Below are 23,739 nucleotides of genomic sequence, written 5' to 3'. Positions count from 1 at the left end.
AAATAACACCGTGAAAGGTGAGGCTGAGCGTGGGGGGTGAGTTCACCGCACTGCTGAGGCAATAAAGCATTATTCATGGTCCGTTTAAAGCTCTGCAGCCCTGGGCCAACTTTTTTTTTTTGCTCGAACAGAAGTTTGGTTCATCCTGTTTGGACGTAACTCAGTTTCCATCTACATGGTGGTGGTCTGAGCAAGAGGAACTTAGAATATAATAGGCCACGGGAGAAGTTTCTCAGCTGCCAGAGCACCTCAGGCTGGCTTCTCTCCGAAGGGCTCCGGTTACACTTGGGTGGGAGGCTTGGCTATCCAGTGTCGAGACCACCCCGCAGCCCCGCCAGTTCACTCCCCTGCAGTGTGTGCTGGCTCTGCCCTAAATCGTGCTCCCCGGGTCTTGGCTGTGATGATAGCAAACCATCTCCTGCTTGGCGGTGGAGGGTCGGGCACGCCTGTGACCTCAGACGCAGAGGCTGGCACCCAAGAGCCAACGGAAATTGGGATAGGAGGCTTGTAGCAGATGCAAGGAACCTCAAGATTTTAATAATTCAGGCTCCGGTGGGGATATAGTTTTCATGGACAGAAAAGCACCGTGTTAAGTGTACTGTCACAAGTACTTTGAACACACGCACATACTCACACCGCTTGAAACACATTCGCGTGTGGGCCCATGGCGGGAGCTCCTGTGCCCTTCCCGTAGGGAAGCCTGACAGCAGAGGCAAGTGATCCTCCAATTTCTTGTCTCACCCTTGGCATCCAAACACACGATCCCTCTGTCCTTGGGCTATGCTAACGAAGAGGAGCTGCAGGCTGGATCTGTGACGATCCGGGTGGCTTCCCTCTCTTTCATGGTCATGAGTGTTTGCATGCTCGTTTACCTGTTTATCTACACTCAGTCGCCACCCAACACAGATCCGGAGTGAGATCACAGACTCCACCCTATCCTGGCTTACAAATATCTTGCCCTAGATATTGCGCACGTACATAAATGTGACCCAACACAAGCCAGTCCGTGATGGGAAAAATCGCCCAGAGCTCAGTCTTCACCATCGATATCAGCAAGGTGCTTAAAGGAGGTTATGACCATGGGAACGAAACCAATGGCAATTCTATATACTCAGTGTCAGGCAAAGGCAACGCTAAGAATTTTATGACCTTTGTCATGTACGGGGAATATGATCACATTTGCAGTGCTTTGTCCAGAGGCAAACAAGAGCCATTGAAATTTTTTGTTAGAACTTAGAAAAATTTAAGAAATTATTTTTTGCTATGCTAAAATGCTTGGCTACTACTTCCCAGGGCTGGTGGGAGCCACCATATATCTGTGTGGTTATTTGCTTCACTTCCTTTACTTGGCTGAAATGGACAGTTCCCTTGGCCCTACCTAGTCACAGGAGTCAGCCTGTCATCACAGAAGTCGTCCCCTAGTCACAGAAGCCTTGGCTTTAAAAGTAGCAGGGCCAACTCCACCACTTTTATAGCTACTATCAAAACCCAGGTTGGAGAATGACTACTCAGTATCTCCTGGTGTTTAGTTTGGATTTGGAGCTCCCTAAAGGCACAAGTTAACCTTCACTGGACCTTTACTGTTCATCTTCATAAAGTAACACCTGCCCTAGATGAACCTCTGAGTAGTAAAACATTATCTCTGCTGGTTTCCCTCTGAACCCTTTTCCTACCCAGGCAGCAGCCTCATTCTGCCTACTCTCCATTCCTGCTCTTTCTTAACAGGTCCTTCTCTGAAACTGTGAGCAGGAAAAGACCAGAAAAGTGCACTTATACTCTAGCAAAAATGACCAATAATAGCTGCTTGCCTATTTGAGTTTGAGTATCTAGGAGAGATTAAATGGCATTCAAACTGTTAGAATTTAGCTATAGAATCTGAGGCTGCCCCCAGGCATAGGGAATATTTCAGTTAGGGGAAAACTGAAATTACCCTAGGGTGTGGAAGCTGGGGGGCCTGATTTACACCTGCCATGGAATTGTGGGATCACAGATCTAGCATGAACCATTGACACACTCACTTTCCTAATAGATAAAGAAACTGAAATCCAGAAGGGAAAAGTCGGTTTTCCCCAATATCAAGGAGTTAATTAGTGATAGGAGAAATGGGGCTTCTAGGATATACAGAAAGGTGAAATAGGCGTGATGTGGCAGAAATGTTTACTTTTTCTTTTTTCTTAAAGATTTACTTATTTATTTAGAGAGAAAGAGAGAGAGAGCTGGGGGAGGGGCAAAGGGAAAGAGCGAGAGAGAGACTCTCAAGCAGATTCCCCACTGAGTGTGGAGCCGGATGTGGGGCCCGATCTCATGATCCTGAGATCATGAGCTGAGCCAAAGTCAAGAGTTGGATGTTTAACCAACTGAGCCACCCAGGCACCCCAAAGGTTTACCTTTTGTCTGTTCATTTATTCATTCTTTTATGAATTTTTCTTGTGTGCCTACTCTGTATCTGGCAGGGTTTGGCATTGAATGATGAAAAAAGGGGCACAGTTCCTGTCCTCTTGGAGCTTACAATCAAGTGAATGAAAGAAAAAAGATATTGAGATATTGACACACAACATATAACTAATTACAAACCACGACAAGAGCCCTGGAGCAATAATACAGTACTGTGAGGAAGAGGAGGAGGAAGGAGTTCGTTTAGGTTGGTACTCTGAGAAAACAACATTGGCATAGCTGCCAGTGACCTCCACCTTGCTAAGCCTGATGGGTAATGTTCAGTCTCTACCTTGCTTGGTTTACTACCAACTTTTGACAGCTGATGAGACCCTCCCCGCCAACCCCCATCAAATGCTGTCTTCACTTAGCCTCTAGGACATCTCTCTCTTGGTTTTCCTCCTATGTAACAGGCTTCTCCTTTTCCTTAGCAGTTCAATCTCATATCCTTGACTTCTAAAGATTGGAGTACCCCAACAACCACCCCATCCTTCTCCCCTGAACTCCTAATTTGTATATCAAACTGTACATTGGATTCTGCACTTGGCTTTTTAATAGGTATCTGTAACTTAACATATCCCAAATTAGACTAATTTCCCAACCGTACCCTGTCCCCTCCTCCCTCAGCCTGCCCATCTTAGCAAACAGCAAATGCATTTTTACTGTGGCTCACGTCAAAACCTTGGCATCATCTTGGAATCTTTTCTTCCTATTATTTTCCATTTCTAGCCCGTCTGTCCATCCTAAAGATTTTACCTCCAATGTACACCCAGAACTCAACCTTTTGTTAGTTACTGTATAATATCTGCCAACCTATCCAAATGAAGACCCTTTCTCACCTGGGTTATGGGAAAAACTTCCTAGCCAGTCTCCCTCTACCTGCATCTGTTCCCCTGCAACCCAATCCCAACGCACCAACCCAGCTGGCCTTTTCCAAATGCGAGTTAGATCATTTTGCTTAAAATGCTCATTCCACTCAGAATAAAAGCCAAGGTCCTTACAGTGGCTGGACAGACCCTGTGAGAACTGGATCTCTGCTCTGGGTGCCTCCATCTCCCATCCCCCTCTTTCTCCATCCCCTAACACATCCACCAAGACTCAGAGCCACTCACTGCTTCTTCCACAAAACCTCATGTGGCTTGTTTCTACCCCTCCTTCAAGTCCTGCTCATCCATTGTTCTTTCTGTGGGACCTTTCCAACCTCCTCCTATCAATGACACACCAGCCCGGAGGTCCCTCTCATCTTGCTTTACTTTGTTCTTGGCAGATATCACCATCTGACACAGTCTGTATTTATTGGTTTATCATTTATTGTCTCCCCTAGAATACAGACTCTAGGTGGACAGGGAATTTTGTCTAGTGCCTAGATGAGTGATCAGTAATACTTGTTGAATGAATGAATGAATGAATGAATGAATGAAGCTCATGTCTGCAAAGAGCCAAGCAAAGGGCTGCTAGAAGCTGTGTGTAGAGAACTTCCCTGGCAGAGGGAACTATATGTACAAAGAAAACAAGGGGATGGAACTTGCCCCAGACAACCTAAAAGATGGGAAACAAATGGGCTGCCATGGGGCTGAAGAAGTTGGTAGAGGCCAGCCTGTGCAGAACCTTGAAGCCATGACTGGGACTTTGAGATTGAGCCCAAGTTAAATGGAGAGATGTCGAATGGCTTTACTCAAGGAGTACTTTTAATGTGGAAGTCCCCACAGTGCTTGACCTAAAGCACAGTGCTTGGCTTTAAGGAAGTCATCGTCTATGAGAGGATTCCACACAAGCACACAGCTAACAGTGCAGACTGCCCTGAGGGGACCTGGGAATGCACACCTCTTCCTTGAGGGTGAAGAGAGGAACCAGGAACGTTACTTTGCTGATTTGATTGTAGAAGGCTGCATCGGGGAGGCAGGGTGTGGTGCACAAGACAGAAAGAGAGGGTCCTAGGCAGAAGGCAGAGAGCATGTAAAACAGCACGAGAGTCTGCCATTTCGGTGAGTGGTATGAGCCCCAAACCGCTAAATAAAAGATGTGCTTTTCAAGGTTGGCCCTCAGTCTGACCAGCTCCCAAGGTCACATCTTTGCCCTGCACCATGCTGAGACGTGGCTTGAAGGGAGCCATCTGGAGTGGATGGAGGGCATTTAGACCTCACAGACATGCTGGCTCTTGTGTGTGTAGGGAAACAGCATCCATACTGATGGCCACATCTTGCAGAAGAAAATGGGGCTCAGAGAGATGAAGTCACTTGTTCAAGATCACACAAGTTGTGAGAAGCAAGATCCCAGGCCTTTTCCCAGGAGTGCTGTAAAAAAGCAAAAGGGATGTCATTTAATATTGAACTGAATTGGGAAAATACTCATGAAGTTCTTAGGGATGGAAAATGTTTGCAGTTAGTGCATTTTCCCAGGGTGTGTGCATGCATGCGTGTGTGTGTGTGTGTGTGTGTGTGTGTGTATGTGTGTGTAGTATTTTTCCAAAGCAATTCACAAATGACTCAGTTCTGCTTCTCTGGTTTGATCACTAAGAATTCTTCCGCAATTAATACTTGATGCTCCTAACAACCAGCTTTTCTTTTATCCAAGATAAAATTAAACAAGATGTATCCTTATTAGGGCGCCTGAGTGGCTCAGTGGGTTAAAGCTTTTGCCTTCGGCTCACGTCATGATCTCAGGGTCCTGGGATCGAGTCCTGCTTCAGGCTCTCTGCTCAGCAGGGAGCCTGCTTCCCTCTCTCTCTCTGCCTGCCTCTCTGTCTACCTGTGATCTCTCTCTGTCAAATAAATAAATAAATAAAATCTTTTAAAAAAGATATATCCTTATTAGTAATAATGGAGATCATAGCAAGAATATGAATCACTGTTATGACGGGACAGCAGAGATCTGTGATCCCTTCACGCCCAATCCAAATGCTAACTGAAGCAGAGTTAACATCAGGGCACGTACCACACTAAATTCCCTGGTGGGTAGAATTAATTACTGTTGCCCTCCAGCCCCAACCACAATTAGACTGTGCTTGCTGGTAGTCTGCAGTGTAATTTGGGAAACCTCTGTCAGCTACATACGTTTTATTTTATTTTTAAAGATTTATTTATTTATTTGAGAGAAAGAGCTCACAGAAGGGAAGAGCAAAGAGAGACTATCATGCAGACTCCCAGGTGAGCACTGAGTCCAACGTGGGGCTGGATCTCAGGTTCTCGACAGCATGACTTGAGCTGAAATCGAGAGTTGGACACTTAACTAACTGAGCCACCCAGGTGCCCCAGCTGCATACATGAGCCAAATCAGAGCTGGAAGACAGCTGGAAGTAGTGGATAGAAGAATCCTGCCAATTAGGAATAGCCCGTTTGGCCACAGAAAGACATCTTTAGTCCTAGAGCCAAAATAAAACATTAAAGTTTCAACCAGACCATTCTTTGGCTTTAGGAAGAATCATATTTAAGCCAATCCAGGCAAAATCCAACCTGCTATTCTAGATCAGAGTCAGCAAATATTGTCTATAAAGGACCAGATAGTAAAAATTTTAGGCTTTGTGGGCCATATGGTCTCGGTCGCAACTACTCAGTTCTATCCTTGTAATGTGAGAGCAGCCGTAGTCAATATGCAAATGAAGGAGTGTGGCTGCGGGCCTCAGAGACTATTTAGGAAAGCAGGTAGCTGGATTTCACCCATGGGGAATAGTTTGCCAACCTCTGCTTTAAATCTCCAGCAGAAAAAATTTCCTAAACTTCTCTAGGAAGTTTTTAGCTTTTATGGCTGGACATTCTTTACTATGTCTAGTTTATATCTCTTGGCTGTGATACAAATTCTTCTTCTATCCTTTAGGGAGATGGAGGACATCTGTTTGGTGCCTCGTTTTGTTGGAAGGACTAACTGCCATGGGGAAAATGATGACAGATTAGCTTTGCTAGGGTCTCTGGAATCAGAGGACATGCATTTCTATCCTGGCTTCAGAGGACATGCATTTATATCCTGGCTTCACCACTTACTTGCTGTTTGACCTCAGGCCAGTTGCTAAAACATTCTCTGCCTCAAATTTCTCATCTGCAAAATGGTTACCCTCATGATACTAAACTCTTGGTGCTCTTGTCAGGATTATTTAAGATGATGCGTTGTAAAGCACTTTAACCCAGAGCTTCAACAAATGTGAGCTGGAGGGAAAAGGATGAGGATGGCAGAAAGAAAAAGTGAGATTCTCCTGACATTGGGAAAGATGCAATAATCTGAGGCCCAACTTGAAGAGCCTATTTAGAAACCTTAACAAAAGGAGCAGGCAGTTGTATATGTTGGGTTGAATAATGACTTACCACACCGTCCTTCATAATATATATCATTCTGGAATGCTATATATTTGTTTACTCCCACATTGCCTGACTTCCCCAGCTAGAATATAAGCTCCTGGAGGGAACGACATGTTTCTAGAAGAGTGCCTGGCACATTGTAGCTATTCAAGAAGTAATTGTCCAATGGAAAAACCAATGAATAGGGACACTTTCTCAGAGAGCCCACCTTCAAGGACAACTCAGTGTGGTGAAAGAAGAGACTGCTTCCAGCCAGCCATCATCATCTGCATGAATTAATGCCGGTGCTCACCCTCATGGCATACCTCATTACCAGATCACCCTCTTGTGGCTTTTGGACTGGTATTATAGAATATTTGTGGTATTCTGGTATTATAGAATATTTGTGAACATAGGTTATTCACAAATATTTGTGTCTCTCTAAAATTCATATATTTGAAGACCCAACCCCTTATGTAGGAGTTAGGAGTGTTAGGAACCTTTGAGAAGTAATTAGGTTCAGATGATGTCATGAAGGTGGAGCCACCATGATGGAGTTAGTGTTCTTGCAAAAACAGGAAGAGACCAGAGCTCTCTCTCTGACCTGTGAGGATGTAGTGAAAAGGCAGCTCTCTGCAAGCCAGGAAGAGAAGCCTCACTCAGAACCAGATCTGCTGCCATCTTGGTCTTGAATTTTTCAGCCTCCAGAACTGCCTAAAACACCTGGTTATTGTTACACCAGGTTTTAATCCCAACTCCCTTGCTGGTTGATTCAGTCTGTACTTCCAGATGCATTTAAGGGAGATAATTAAGGAGATCTTCTTTATAAGAACAAATGATGGTTTGTCAAATATGAAAAAAAAAAATCTGGAAGAAGGATACCTTTGTGAAGTTGAATGGAATGAGGGGGCACACAATACGTGGTCCTTTATCTGTAGTTCATGGTTTCTCCGGGTTTTCTGCATTCTGTTTCTATCTTATTGAAGCAGAATAATTCAACAGGAATCATTTTATTCATCTAATTTGGCCATGATGCTGCATTTACAGGACCAGCGTATATTCGGCTTTCATATACTAGGAATACTCCCCTACTTTTCTTATTTCTTTGCTCTTCTTTCTCTCCCTGCATTCCATTTTTAATGCATATTTTTTGAGCAGATGATAAAATGCCTAACACAGTTCCAGACATTCATCATTCTTTAACCAGAAAGGAACAGATATTATAAATATGGCAATTGGGAGACACGTGAAAAGCAACCCATACGCAGTCTAAACCCTCTGGGACTGAAGGAATGCCTGATGTGGGGGAGGGGATCACAGAGGGTATGGTCAATCTCAGAAGACTTTCTGCTGGAAATGAGTTTGAACCAGGTTTTGGAAGAATGCCTTGGACATTTTTAGTGAACGGAGGAAGTAAATGGGGAAAAAAGAAGAGGAGGCCAGGTGAGGGGCAGGTGCCAAAGTCCACACAATGCAAATTGAGTTCAGAGGGAAGAATAGCATTCAAGACATGTTTATTGAGCGGCAATTCTATATGTCAGTGCCACTCCAGGGATTAAAAATAAATGAGGAGACTTGATCCCTGTCCTCAAATTGCTGATACTACAATGCAGGAAATTAGCAGACTTTTGCTAAGAAACTTGAAACTTCCCATTTTCTCTAAAGGAGACTTCACTTAAAATGTCAGAAAGTGGTACAATTTCTCTAGTCAACCATCATCTCCAAATTACTCAGTTGAATTCTTTAAAGACCTGTTTCGGATTTTGACACCTCAGCACCGAGCTTCTGAGGCATGGTACTCTTCTTCCTGGACGTGGATGGTTAACGGCAAGAGAGAGGCTGCAGAGGTTAATCCTTCTCTCACTGGCCCATTGAGTGAACTTGCAAATCCCCGGTGGAGGACATTTTGGTTTTGGTTTTGGATGAGGCTTCCCAAATGGCTTCCTGAAGCCCCTCCTCACTCACACCCTAAGGTGAATCGAGGAAGAAATTACATCATTGGTCTTTCCCAAGTCCACCCTCCATTAGCTAACCTTGGGGACATAAACTGCTCTAAGTTAGTCAGAGATCTTGCTCAGAGGCAAAGCGTTCTCTGGAGTTCAAGCATTAATCCGAAGAGGTCTACTGTTCTTACCCACATGTTCATAGAACTCCAGTGTCGTATGTGTTTTTTCTTCCATCAGGTGGGCGTTGTCCAAAAGAGGGATACTTTAGAACCAAGAATACAGGACAAGCTAAAAAATAAATATGTTCATTTTAATTTGGTCAAATTCAAAGGTGGGGAGGGGGACAAACTAGCATTTATTAAATGCTTTCTCTCTGCCAATGTTTTATGTATATGCTCCTGTTTACTTCTCAAAGTAAAGGGTACCTTGACCAAGATCACATATCTAAAAAGAGGCAGCACTCATTACATGTTTATAAAAAAAATTTAAAAAATTTAAAAAAAAAGAGGCAGCACTAAGTATTCAAACCTATATTTTCTTTTTTAAGATCCAGTCTTTTCTCACTATACCATACTGTTCTTCATCTGTATTACTGAGTCATCATTAGAAAAAAAAAGATTACTTTATATTGCGCATCACAGTTTTAAGAACATATGTATAAACATTATCTCTTTTAGTCTTCACATTATACTACAAAGGAGGTGAGAATCTTTGTCTTATTACACTGTAAAGGAAATGACTTCACTCTCATTGTATAGGGAAGGAGGCTCATAACAGCTCTGTGAGTTGCCTGTGGTCCCCTGAGTAGGAACTAGCAGAGCTGGAGTTACATCTAGGTCTCCGGACTCCAAATTCTGAGATTTCTCTCCTCCAACACAGCTGTTCAGTAAACCTATGACCTCAGAGAATATGGGTTCAGCCATGTGAGTCACCAGTAAGGATGCCCCAGCACTGTGTCTGACCTTGCATAATCTGTCTGGCTCTTTGAAGTACATTGTGTATTGGAAGCAATGATCAGTAGAGAATAACTAAGGTGGGCATTATGCCAGTGGCTACATTGGGTAAGACAAATAAAGTGTGTGAACCCGTTTGTATGTGAACCACTAAACCCTAAGATGGGATGAAAGGGACTTCATATTAATTCATCTGTATTTAGAAACTTTGAGGGATTTTATTTCAAAATGCAGTGTGTGTGTGTTACCACCTTACATCTGCATACTGATGCAATGAAGTAAGCAGGTTATCAGGATTATTAGCTTCAATTTCCAATTAAAAATTTTAGTGCTGAGTTAAAGACTTACAATGAGCCACTGACCAAGGCAGACCTTGACCCTCACTATGCTGTGCTCAGGATTCATTGCATGTCCCTTGAGAAGCCCACGAATTAGTATGTCTGGGAAAATGGCATCAGGTGACTGATCATTTTGTATCACTGGTTCATTACATTTTATTTTAGCACCTTCATTCAATTGGTGTTGACTCTTGATGCAGGTGTTAAAAAGATAGATATATCTTTAGCCCAGACCTTCCCTAATGGATAAATTTCTATAAAATATGAACTACCTCAGGCAGACACAGAAATCCTGAATAGTACTATAACCTCCAAAATTATTGAATGAATAAATATCAAAATCTTCCCCCAGATAAACTACAATGTCTTTTTTTTTTTTTTTTTTAAAGATTTTATTTATTTATTTGACAGAGAGAAATCACAAGTAGATGGAGAGGCAGGCAGAGAGAGAGAGAGGGAAGCAGGCTCCCTGCTGAGCAGAGAGCCCGATGCGGGCCTCGATCCCAGGACCCTGAGATCATGACCTGAGCCGAAGGCAGCGGCTTAACCCACTGAGCCACCCAGGCGCCCTAAACTACAATGTCTTAATGACATTTCAGGCCAGCTTTTCTAACAGTTTGAATAATATTTAAATTCTTCTAGATTATTGCAAAATAGGAAACTCCCTAACTCATTTTGTAATTCCAAAACCAGACAATGACTGTACAAAAAGGGAAAATTACTGTCTACTCTAAATCATAAATATGGATGCAGAAATCATTGGCAGAGTATTTTAGCCAACAATGGACAAAAAGGTAATTCTACAAATATCATAATCATTTTGAATTATTCCAAGGAATGCAAATTTGCCATAATGTGAAAACCATATGCTGATCTTAGATGAAGAAAGCACATTGAATAAAAGTCAACACTTGTTCATGGCAAGAAAAACTTAGCAAACTAAGAATACAAATAAAATGTCCTTAACCTCAAAAGATAATGACCAAAAAATCTTCAGCAGCATTATACTTAATGGTGAAAGACAGAAGAATTCTCCTTAAAATCAGAAACAAGATAAGGATACTTCTGGAACATAACCATCATCAGTTGAAGGCAATATTCTTGTCCTATAAAAAACACCCTCAGATGGTCTATAGGCAAACTACACAGGTTGCCTATAGACCTATAGGCAATATGTCTATTATAATAGGTTAATAATAATAGGTTTTTATTAATAACCTATTAAAATAGGTTGCTGGATTTAAGAAAGGTATTTTTAAAATTGGATTTCTATATGCTAGCAATGAGCTTTTAGAAAATGCAATTTAAAAAAGGAGCAAACCATTCACAATGAAGAGCAAATGACCAAGAACAGTTCAAACACTCTTTTTTTTTTTTTAAAAAGATTTTATTTATTTATTTCACAGTCAGAGATCACAAGCAGGCAGAGAGGCAGGCAGAGAGAAAGAAGAGGAAGCAGGCTCCCTGCAGAGCCAAGAGCCTGATGGGGGGCTCTATCCCAGGACCCTGGGATCATGATCTGAGCTGAAGGCAGAGGCCTTAACCCACTGAGCTACCCAGGCACCCTAGTTCAAACACTATTAAAGAAGAACAGGGTGGGGGAACATGCCTTGTATGATATTTTTGAAGGTATATTAATTAAGACAGTGTAACAGCAATACAGAGATAGAAAAATAGACCACTAGAATAAGTTCAGGAGCTAAGAAACCTACCTTTACACATATGAAAACTTGGTGTCAGATAAATCTTGCATATTGAGGTGGAAATGGGACACACGATGCTGGGAAAACTGATTATCCATATTAATGAAGCAAAATTGGGTACCTATATTAAACTACATATAAAAATAATTTCCAGGAAGACTAAAAATTTAAATGGGAGAAACAAAGCCTTAAATATTTAGGGAAACTTTCATCTTATGCATTTATAGATTCAGGGTAAGCAGACATTAAACTACAAAACATAAATGAAAAATTTGATAAATCTAACTACATTAAGATGAAATTTCCACAGTAAAACACTCTACTAATAAGGCAAGAAAACCCCCATAAATGTATCTAGTGTGTTTTATGCACAAAGAATTCCTGCAAGTCAATAAGAAAAAGTGAATGATCCTAATAGAAAATATATGAATAGAATGGATATTTAACAAAGAAACAGAATTTAGAAGAAGAGAAAGAAAAATACCCAACCTCATTGGTAATCAGAGATATACAAATTAAAATTGCAATGTAGTATCACTTTATACCCCAGAGAGGTACACGCTAAAATATCTAGTAATACTGAGTGTTGACCAAGACGTAGAGTAGTAGGTGTTTTCATACTCTGCTGAGGACTGGGGTGTAAAACCACTTGGTGAAGTAATTTAGCAATATTATATTTGGGATATTTGAAGAGGAGGAGCATCTTCTAAGATCTAGATATTCTCTTTCCAGGCATGTACACTGTAAAGAAATGGCGGCACTCATGCACTGTAGGGAAATAATGTTCATAATGACATTATTTAATATAGCCATAATATACAGAAACAATTTTATTGACCATTAGCAGAAGCATGACTAAGTGAGTTGCAATCTATCCTACAGGAGGTTACTTGACACAGTAAAAATGAATGAATGATGTCTATAGGCTTTCAAATGGATGAATTTCACAAATGTCATCAGAAGCAAAAAAAATCAAGCCACAGATACAAATGTGGAACATTTCCATTTATATAAATTCTGAAACTCGTAAAATCAAATATGTTTCAAGATGCACGTAGATATGTGAACCTGAAAGGAAACAATGGAAGGACAACTACAAAATCTAAAATTTGTTTACTTCTGAAGCAGGCGAGAAAAGACATGATCAGGGAAAGAGATACAGGAGTACGACTGGTTATTCGCAACCTTCTGTTCCTGTGCTAGTGGGTGAGTGCATGTGCGTTTATTAAGTTATTCTTTACATGTAATAGATATTTCTTATAGGCAGGAAACATTTCATAATATTTTCAAAATAATTTTCAAAATAAGAAATTTGTATCATTACAAATTTCTTGCTAAAATAAAAACTTGTTTTTTATGTCAGTTAAAACGATTTCTCATACCATTTGTGATGCCCAATGCCTCATTTATAAAATCTCCCTCTTAAAGAGTGGTTTCACAGAATTATAAATGACTCTAGAAGCTGATGTGGCCAACTGTGGCCAGTTCAGCCATTGTTCCAAAAGCTGTGGTGACCACGGACAGGGACAAGGTTTTATCGGTGTCTCTGCCAGTAGAGGGGGAAGGGCAAGCTGAAGTGTCCACAGGGACCAATAAGGAACATTACTGAGAGAGGTGGGCTGGGTGAGGGCTATAACCACCTGCACCGCCGATGGGATTGTGCCCTTCTGTCTGAGGCTGCGCGAGTCTCCTCAAGCTGGGTGTGGCTCTTTGGTGATTGGAGCCAGGTGCTGACAAGATCGACTTTTTTCCATAAAGTTGAGAACTCAGATTGTATGTGAGACCCTCAGATTTATAAATGTTGACAATTAATTCAAGTATTCCACAACAAACACTGCAGATCTGTCATCAGTGTCTGAGAACGCTCCAGGTCTATGGCCCCTAAGTTCACAGACTTGTTCTAGAAGCCAGCATGTCATCCTATGCTCCGTGGTGGGCACCTTCTAAGTATTTGCTGAGGTAACGAATGAGTTTGTGTTCTCCCCGCCACTGTCTCAGGAGCCATTCTTGGAGGTACTTCAAAAAATGCCTGCAAATCCTCTTCTGCTTCTTCTATTGAGGGATCAGGTCTATGTCCTCTCCTAGGTGAGTGCTGGGACTTCCCCACCAATCAGCAATGGCGGACATGACATTGTGTTGCCTCAAGAGACTGTGAACTTCCACTTTCTGTCTTTCAGAGCACTTGCTTAGTGGAAGCCTTTCCTACAAGAAGTTCTGTTTTTCTGGGGGCAGCCATCCTGGAAAACCAGGTGGAAGGTCTCCCATTGGTAGTCCCAGCTGAGTGTAGCTTCCCAGGCATCTTTGCCACGGTGCCAGACATGTGAGTGAAGCTGCCTCTGACTCCCCAGACCAGCCCATCTGCCAGTGTACTTGCTTTATGCCATAAAGAACACAGGAATTATGCAGCTGAGCCCTGTGTGAGTTCCTGACCCACAAAATCGAAAGACATAATAAAATGGTTGTTGCATTAAGCCCCTAAGTGTTGAGATAGTTTGTTATGCATTAATAGATAAACATTCTAGACTCCTTAATTTAGTTTCTAATTACTCTAACCATGAATCACTATCTCCCATGAATGTCACTGTGTTCTACTTTGAAGGAAGAGACAATTTCTTATAAATGCACATGCATTATCTCCAGGAAAAAGAGGCCTGTACAGATGTGTAAGAAGAGAAAAGTCACCAAAGAATAGAATGTTCATGATTATGCTGGGAAACCAAAGAACCTTATACATGATTCCATATAAATATTTGACCTTGAAGAATAACTTAAGGAGTTGCAGGTTTTTAAGTGAGTTTTCAAACTCTGTTTTCCAGAGTAATGAGGCAGCTTTCTTGTATAACTGCACTTTCTGTGGAATATAAGATCTTCAGACACTTGTATGGCCTGTGAGTGAGGAAAACCCAGATTTTGTGCAAGGCTCTGTTGTCGGTTGAGAATACTGACGCACTTTGTCAGCAGAGCTGAGATTAATGCCTTAGGAGCCTTACAGTTTGGGAGAGGTTCTGATCCCCCTTGAAGGGGCAGCTGTTTTATTCAAATAGATGAGGCCATTTCTAAGTAAAAGTGTGAGCAGTCAGAAAACTGGGCAGCAGGTAATCCCCTGGAGAGAACAGGATGCCTAACATAGAAGTCTATATGCATCTTATTTGCATGAAAATTAGTGAAGCTCTAAGGGAAAGCCACAGTTGGCATTCAAGGACACTGGAATTGAGGGATCCCGAAGAGTGAAGTTCAAACTTTATACATGGTGTATGAGTGTTGGCCTAAATTAAGATGGTGAAACTGAGCTCTGTCATGTCAGTTCTGTTCCAGTTGGGCAGGATGCACACCCACAAGGAACAGGAAGTGATCAGTGGTGAGAAGGGTTTTCTGTAGACACAGGAGGGTGTCATTCACATTGTTCTTCAAGCTACTCCTCAGGGAATACTTTCTAAGTTTGGACGGTGGAGAGTTGGGATTATAACAAAGTAAATTTTATTACATCATGGGACTATAAGAAACAGAACTAGCCTCTAGGGTTGGGTGCCTTGTAAGAAATGTCATGCCAGGAGGGGAAGAGTCACACTAGCACTTACAGCACACGCTGTAGCTGGAATTGCCTGGACCCATCATTACTGACATCGGCAAGGGCAGAGCAGAGCTGCCCAGAGCCCCAGCAGAGATCCTTCATCATCTCCTGGGTGAAAGGTGCTGTCTCAGACACTTAGGACAGAGAGAACAAGGAATACACATAACCCTCAAGAGGCTCATAGTCTAGCTCAAGGTAAGGACCCGTGAATAATTTTGACCTTATGCAGTGTTATAAGACAAAGCTATCCCAGAGGTTGTGGGGACACAAGGAAAACACACGTAACCCAGCTTAAGGTTTGGGTCAGGGGAGGATGAAGCTGAGAATGATTGAGTTTTGAAAGGCATTAGTGGGAGCTGGCTAGGCGGTAGAGTTGCTAAGAGTGTTTCTGGCAGAGAACACAGTATTAGCAAAGCTACTGAGGTGTGAAATAGTGCTGCATGGGAGACAGAATGCAAGCTGTTTTCAGAGAGTGGAAACTTCAAGGTCAGAAGACTAGGGAAAGGGATGAGGCCCATGAGTTTGGAAGGGTCCGTCTCCCAGGGCCAGTGGAGAATTGCAGGTAGTGCAGTGACGTGGGTGGGTTTGAACTGTAATGAGAATGTTCCAATGACAGTGTGTACCATTGATTTCTGGGGGCAGAAGACCTGGGATTAGAAGAAGTAAATAAATAGAAGGCTATTTCCATGGTCCCAGCATATTTAAAAAGGGACAGGGACAGGTGAGTATGGACGGAAAGAATGAGAAGATTAATGTAGTCAGAAGGCAAAATCAGCTTGCTTCATTACTTATTCATTTTAAGAGAGAAGGGAGGTCTAGCAGGACCTTGGGGTTTCTGGTTTGAGCAACGGTGATGGTGTTACCACTGATGGAGTGGGGGCTTATAGGAGGAGGGGCAGCCCGGAGCCAACTTGGTCAGGAGCAGTTTTGAGGTGTCAGCAGTTACAATGCTGGAAGCTCAGAAATGAAAAAGAAAGTTGTGCTTTTAATGGGTATCTTTAACACTGGTCAACTTTTCCCACTCAGGAACAGCCTAGGGAATCAAGGATTACATAATGTTATATTTTAAAAATAGGGTAATAACCTCTTTTATTAGGGATTTAGCCACCTCTGTGTCATGCATCTGAAACACACTGCTAAGTCGTGTGTCACACAGAGCAGAGAATCTGGAATATCACTCAGTGACAATAAGTAAATGCATTTTCTTCCTTCTCTAAATGTCACAAATATATTTCTGAACAGCCAGTGCCATAAAATCCAAGTACAGGAACTCACAAATTTTGAAATTGTGAAGGACTATGCTCATATAAAATCCCTAATGCCCTCACTCAGAGTCTCTACCTACTCTTGTTTTAAGCTTATAATAGTTATGCAAAAACCATCTACAAATTTGAAAGCAAAACAGGCAAACACACTACAAGCAGCAAGACGTGACTGCTGACAGCAAGGACAGAGCTAGGTTACATCCGGAAAAGAATAGACCCCCTTAGGAAAGTTCCGGTGGTGGGACAAATAGTGACACAGACCTGAAACTGATGCAATGTTGAGCCCATATTATCAAGAAATGGTTAATTGTACTTCATGCCTTTTGTCTGTTCAAAGAGTGATCATGTATGTATTTTATTTTATTTTGTTTTGTTTTGTTTTATTTTATTTTATTTTTTGAGCAAGAGAGAGAGTAAGCAGGGCATTGGGAGAGAGGGAAGGAGAGAATCTGAAGCAGAATCTACTCTCAACTGGGATCCTCATGCAGGACTCCCTCTCACCACCCTGAGATCATGACCTGAGCTGAGATCAAGAGTTAGAGGCTTAACCAACTGAGCCCAGGCCCCACTGATCACATACATATTTGAGACAGATTTCCGTCAAAGGCTGGGGGTGGGCCCATCACTCAGGCCTGGCAGTCTCATCTTTGTGAGGCTGCTCCATTCAAACTGCTTGGGTGAGGAGGAGACAAAATACAGAACTGCTAGTTAAATTTGTATTTCAGGTAAACAATGAGTGATCTTTGGTATAAGTATGTCCAAAATAATCGCAAACTGCATTTTTACCCGCCAAATCTTGTAATTCTAGTGAGGAACAGCCCAATGTAGATATATCTGAACCCCAGGATCTTGCTTCTTCCCCCATCTGGAAACCAAACCAAACCAACCAACCAACCAACCAACCAACCAACCAACCAACCAACCAACCAACTGACGAGTTAACGGTGACCTAGTATGAAAAATCTCTGTGGAAAACGTGATAATGACTTTCTAGGTCAATTGTTTTCTCTCTCTCGGCCTCTGGAATTTGACTTGGGAAATTAGACGAAGGTAGGAGACAGAATCATAGCTAACCACCCCCCACACACACACACACAACTATACACACGTGTACATCACAAAGCAGTGATGGCAACATGGGCTCTGAAGTTGAAGCTGCGACTAAGGCCACATTAGGAAGGAATAGGAAGAATGAGCATTTCATTCACTCACTCATTCTCTCAAACATTCATTCACCCTGAAATATTTATCGAGGTGGAGGGATGACGTGCCTGGTGACGGGGTAAAGTATGAGGTGGATGCTGCATAGAGGCAAGGACAGAAGAAATAGCAGGGAGGGTAGGATCCTCCCAATGAAGAGATCAGGGAGAACCTACTGTTGAAGGAGGAGGGGTCCATTCTCTGTTTTACTAAACGTATTTCCTTCCTCCATGTTCTTCATGCCTTGCAATAAACCCCATTACCTGAGGTGGCCTGTGTGGCTTTCTATTTCCTGCAACAAAAGATGCTCATGAATGTCTGTAGATAAAACAAGACCACTTCTCGTGCTGGAGGCAGCCAACCCTTCACAGTGGGAGAACAATTCTGTGGAAACAAAAATAAGCCCTTCCTGCAGAACCCAAGATAGTTGGGTCTTCAACATGTAGGCTTGCATTATTTCCTTTCTTTTCCTTTTTTTTTTTTTAAGATTTTTTATTATTTATTTGACACAGAGAGAGAGAGATCACAAGTAGGCAGAGAGGCAGGCAGAGAGAAAGGGAGAAGCAGGCTCCCCACCAAGCAGAGAGCCCAATGCAGGGCTCGATCCCAGGACCCTGAGATCATGACTGAGCTGAAGGCAGAGGCTTTAACCCACTGAGCCATCCAGCCCCCCCACCTTTTTTTGATACATTTAAAGATCACCTTTTTCCAGAGATTCATGAGGAATTGAGGTGTCACTTTCCTGGTTAGTTTCCCTGAAAATGCCCCCCCTTCCTCTGGCACCCCTTCTCCCACCACCCCTTCCCACAGCACAGTTCAGCTCTTCCTATGGGCAGTGTTCACTGGGCCCAGGGCTGGCTGGAGCCTAACAGTTGGCCCCAAAGAATTCAGTGAGCTCAGCCTTTCTTTCCAACCCCCTGACTTTTCAGGGCAATTTTATGATTAGGAGACCAAGGCTACATTTGCATAAGTGATGATTTCCATCTGTTTCTATCTCCGTCTGCTTGGAGTGGCACAATAATACCATAACCCAGGTGGCTTAAACAGCAGACATGTATTTCTCACAATACTGAGGCTAAAAATCAAGGTGCTGGCACAGTATGTTTCTGGTGAGGCCTCTCTTCCTGGCTTATCGACAACCCCTTTCTCACTGTGTCCTCGGATAGCAGGGAGAGAGAACCCTAGTGACTCTTCCTCTTCTTATAAAGACATAAAACTAATCTGGGGTGGGTAGTCCTGCCCTCGTGACCTCATCTAACCTATATTGTCTTTAAATACCATCACATTGGGCCCAGGGCCTTGATGTATGAATTTTAAGGCGGCATGATTCAGTCTAGATTAGCTTCCATCAAAAACGTTCTAGACTCATTTTCTTTTTTTCTTGCTACAAAGCACAGCTATGAGAGTGGAGGTTGAACTTTACTGTTTAGGGCCTAAAGCTATTTGAGTGGCTCCCCTCATCTGCTCCATGAACTTGACTATTCCAACATAGATAAAGGCAGCAGTAGTGACAGAAGACCAAGGGGTTTTGGGGAATGGAAAAGTTCATCACCTATGTGCCTCATAGATGTAAAATATTCTCCCAGAGAAGTCAAGAATGGTGACTACAGTAGTATATTGGCTTCTAAACATATTCTCCAGTTGTTCTCCATGTGAGAACTGCCTCTTGAATGTACGCAGAGCAGAAAGTCATTCATAAGAATCCAAATTAAAAAAAAAAAAAATCACTGGAAGGGTGGCTGGGTGGCTCAGTCAGTTAAGCATCTGACTCTTGATTTCAGCTCAGGTCATGACCTCAGGGTGGTGAGATTGAGCCCCACCCACTGAGGAGCCTGCTTATGATTCCCTCTCTCCCTCTGCCCCTCTTTGCTTGTACTCTCTATCTTAAAAAAAAAAAAAAAAAGAAAGAAAGAAAAAAGAAAAAAATATGTTTGCTCCACTTATAAAAATAACCTACATCTTCAAAAGGTGCTTGGCCTCTTCACTGCTGTGTGATATTATTTATCTCCCTTATTTGTTTCAACACCCATTAGCAGGGTCCCCAAAAAACTTGTTTGCAAGGTCTTACGAGTCATCTCTCTCTTGTATCTGAGCAGGGCTGGACACAGCAGCATGAACAGGGCCTGACCTGTTCGAGTCTGGGGAGAGTCTAGGTGGGAGGAGGACAGGCTTGGCTGTATGACTTCTACCCTCTGAGAAAGGTGAGGAGAAGAACAGTAACTCTTAGAGAAGAAGCGCAATGGAGAATTCACAAAAAACTTTTGTCCCCGGAAAGAGAAATAAGAGAGCCTTTGGCTTTCATGCTTCCTTTGGATCAGAATAAATGGTGGGCTTAAGAAAGAAATGCTAGGGGCTGGGGGAAAGCAGAGGACAACTGGGGCCCTGGTTCAGTCGTGGTCCTCTCTCTTGGGAACCCAAACACAATGGGCTCCTTCGTGGGCATGACTTTCTCTGTAAAGTCATGCAGAATTTGAAATGAAGGAGTTCTGCGTTGTTGGGCTCTCTTGCCAATGACAAAGCTCTCCAGGAATCATGGACAAGTTGTGTTTGATGTAAACATTATTAGGTTACTTTTTTATTTGATAAAGTGACATTTTCTCACTTAGAACATCAGAACTAGAGTGCCAAGAGTCAAGATCTTACAATTACTCAATCCCATCTCTTCCCAGCCATTCAAACCCATATTGGTGGCCCTGGTTTTTACTGCTATATGAAAAACACTCAGTTTTCTAACATCTTGATGGACCTGACATTGTGAATTTGGAGATGGATGGAGCTACTCTGGACCAGTTCAGCCAATCCAAATGGATGTGGTGAATCCAAAATCCAAACTAACTCTAAATTTTATTAAAAGAAATAGAGAAACTCTGATACGGAAATCAAAATAAAAGTTTTACACAAATAAGAAATAAGATTTAACTGACTTTAATGAAAAAACCACACCTCCCAATCCTGGCTCTAGGACACTAGAGGCCCACAGGTGATAGTGCCAGTTGGGCTGTTGAGCTTGGAGACAGGATGTCTGCTCAAGGAGATGATGTCTCTGCATCCTCCAAGGCATGGGCTAACTGAAGTGAAATTTTCCAGACAATAAACAGAAAGCATCCTAACTCAAAGGATTAGCTGTAAAGGGTAATCTTTGGACCCCTCAAAAATGGAGGTTTAAGTGAGGCTAAGTTTAAGGAGTTTAAGTGAGGTATGTTGATGTCCTGAATATCCCAGGATGCAGCCAGTAAGAATGGCCAGGTGTGAATCCTGCTCCTTTTGCTAATAGCACTGTGCCCTTGGACAAATCACTTATTCCCTTTGATATCCAAAATAAAGATGCTAATGAAAGGATTCAATTTACAGGATGTCATTATATGTTCTATGGTCATTATATGTTCTAGTGGATAAGAAAACTAAAATGAAAAGCATACTGTATGTATGGCAATGTGCTAAGTGTCATTGTTATTCATGCTTACTACAAAAGAAATGGAAGCTCAGAGAAGTTAAGTTGTAGTCCCAAGGTCCCACAACTAGTGAGAAACATATCAGGGATCTAAACCCAGGTTTGTACGATGTCAAAGCCATGATCTAACAAACCTTGCTCAGAAACTCATGCATAATAGGTGCTCATTTCAGGTTAGGCCATTTATCCCTTTGTCCATGTGATTATTTAACAAACTTTTTTTTTTAAGATTTTATTTATTTATTTGACAGACAGAGATCACATGTAGGCAGAGAGGCAGGCGGAGAGAGAGAGAGAGAGAGAGAGAGAGAAAAGCAGGCTCCCTGTTGAGCACAGAGCCCAGTGCAGGGTTTTATCCCAGGACCCTGGGATCATGACCTGAGCCAAAGGTAGAGGCTTTAACCCACTGAACCTCCCAGGTGTCCCTTAACAAACATTTTATTCAACATGTAGTTTGTGCTAGATTCTCTTATGAGCTGATGATGCCATAATAATTATAATATAGCTTTTTACTTAAAATCATAGTCTGAGCGGGCTTCAGATAGTATTCTATAATGCAGAGTGTATTGTATTGGGGGTTTAGAGTCAAGGTTATTGATGTTAATCCATGGGAGATGAAAATGACATAAGGTCTCATAAAAGCTGAAAGTATAAGTGACTCACGGAGATAGTCAGAGAATCACTGATCTGGGGCTTTGTGCCAACAGAAGACTTGGCCAGGTCTTCAGTGACTTGGCTTTCTCTGGTCCTTCTGTCCCCAGGTGTGTTGTGACAACAGCTGGCTGGACAGATGGTGATAGCACTTTGGTTGCTTGTGTTCATAAGTGAGGATACCCTACCACAACCCTTGGTTTTACAAAATTAGTTCTAGAGCCCAGCCATTTGTAATAGGTGTTTAGATGACCTTAGTGGTTCTCAGATGGGAGCAATTTTGGAAATGAGAGACATTTTTGCTTATGTAGTGGGACTGGTGTGAGGGAGAGAGGGAGGGCGCTACTGGGGATGGAGAGCAAAGCTGTGATTAACCATCCTACAATGCACAGGATCCCATAACTTCAAGAATTATCTGGCCTCAAATGTCATTGATGCTAAGGTTGAAGAACTCTGTGTTACACTGGAAGCAATAAACTTCCAGTTGCCTCTTCTTGTTTCTGGTCGTGGAGATCTGTGGGTAGATTTCACTTCCACTTACCTCTGGTTATTCTCTTCTATTTTTCACTCACGAATGTGTTTGTCTTGCTTTTGAGAATGGCCATGTCTTCCAGAAAGATATTTTAACATTTTAACTATCATGCAGTGTGTTTGGCAGAGGAAGGATAATGGTATTCCTCGGCGTAAATGAATCTACACTCTGGTTTATGTTATTTCAGTCTGTGAACTTAGTTAATATGATTCCAACCCTTAGAACTAGATCCCCTAACCTATGCAGAAAAAATAAATATGAATCTCAAAGTCTGTAAGATGAGGTGCCATGCCATGGATAAAGTAGGATTCAGTAAGATAAATGCCATTCTCCGTGTGAACCTCACAGGGGATCAAGCCAACCTTTTCCAAAAGATAATCCAGTTCAGTGCTGCACACCACTTGCTCTAATGTGCAAATCTCAGCTGCTTGTAAAGCAGGTTTTCCAGTGACCATGATGTGACCTTGAGCCAGTTACACTTTTTTACCCCCTGAGCTTTAGCCCCATTATATGTAATGTAAAGGAATTAGACCAGATCTCTAAACTCTAAGATTCTAGGATCCATGCCTCAGTTTTGATGTGTGTAAGGTAGGGCTAATTATTTGCAGTTTATTTCAGAATAACGTAGTTAATAGGTAAGCATTTATGGTAGAAGAACTTTTCATGGGTTACTTTGTGTTACATGGTTTGCTCTTTGAGGAACTAAGACCAAGCACAGCATTACAGCATGGCATGGTTAATTTCTTAACTTCTCTCCTCATATATCTGGTCTGCAAAACAGAGATAATACCTCTACCCTTCTGATTGTTCCAAGGATTAGATGAGCAAATACACCTAGTAAACTGTTTCAAGAATTAGACAAGCAAATACACCTAGTAAACAGTTGATCAGTCAGTAAGACTTCCAAAATAATCCAATGAATCTCTGAAAATATAATTGGGCTGTTGGCCATCACAAACCAAAAAAAGCAACATGAATTTGGTTCTATTAAAGCTCTAGGAAGGCAGAGCAATTCCAAATATGAATCTTCAATTTTCCTTCAGCTGGGAGATATCAACTCAAACCCTTTATCTACACTTGAAAAGTTTGGCTTTTTTGCTACGTGTGCTCCCATGCATAAGAAGGAGTACAACATTTTGGCTGGATTTAAGAAAAAGAGCTTTAAGTTAATGTGCAAAGGAAAGTTGCGGTACAATCTAAATCCAAATCCACATCCAAACACACAAACCCCATTTGCAAATTGGAACCTGAGTCAAATCCCTTTGAGGCTGGCCTATCTCTAATTAACAATATTTAGCTCCCGTGCCTAGCTAGAAACAGCCAAAGTGGTGTGTGCCACTGGCAAGATAAGGATTTGTTAAAAAAAAAAAAAAGTACATTTCCTCTTGTAAGAAATGTATGTCCTCTTCCATTGCAGTTAAATTAACT

The sequence above is a fragment of the Mustela erminea genome, chromosome 17 (assembly GCF_009829155.1).
Source record: "Mustela erminea isolate mMusErm1 chromosome 17, mMusErm1.Pri, whole genome shotgun sequence".
Taxonomy (NCBI): Eukaryota; Metazoa; Chordata; class Mammalia; order Carnivora; family Mustelidae; genus Mustela; species Mustela erminea.
Note: the sequence above shows the minus strand (reverse complement) of the source record.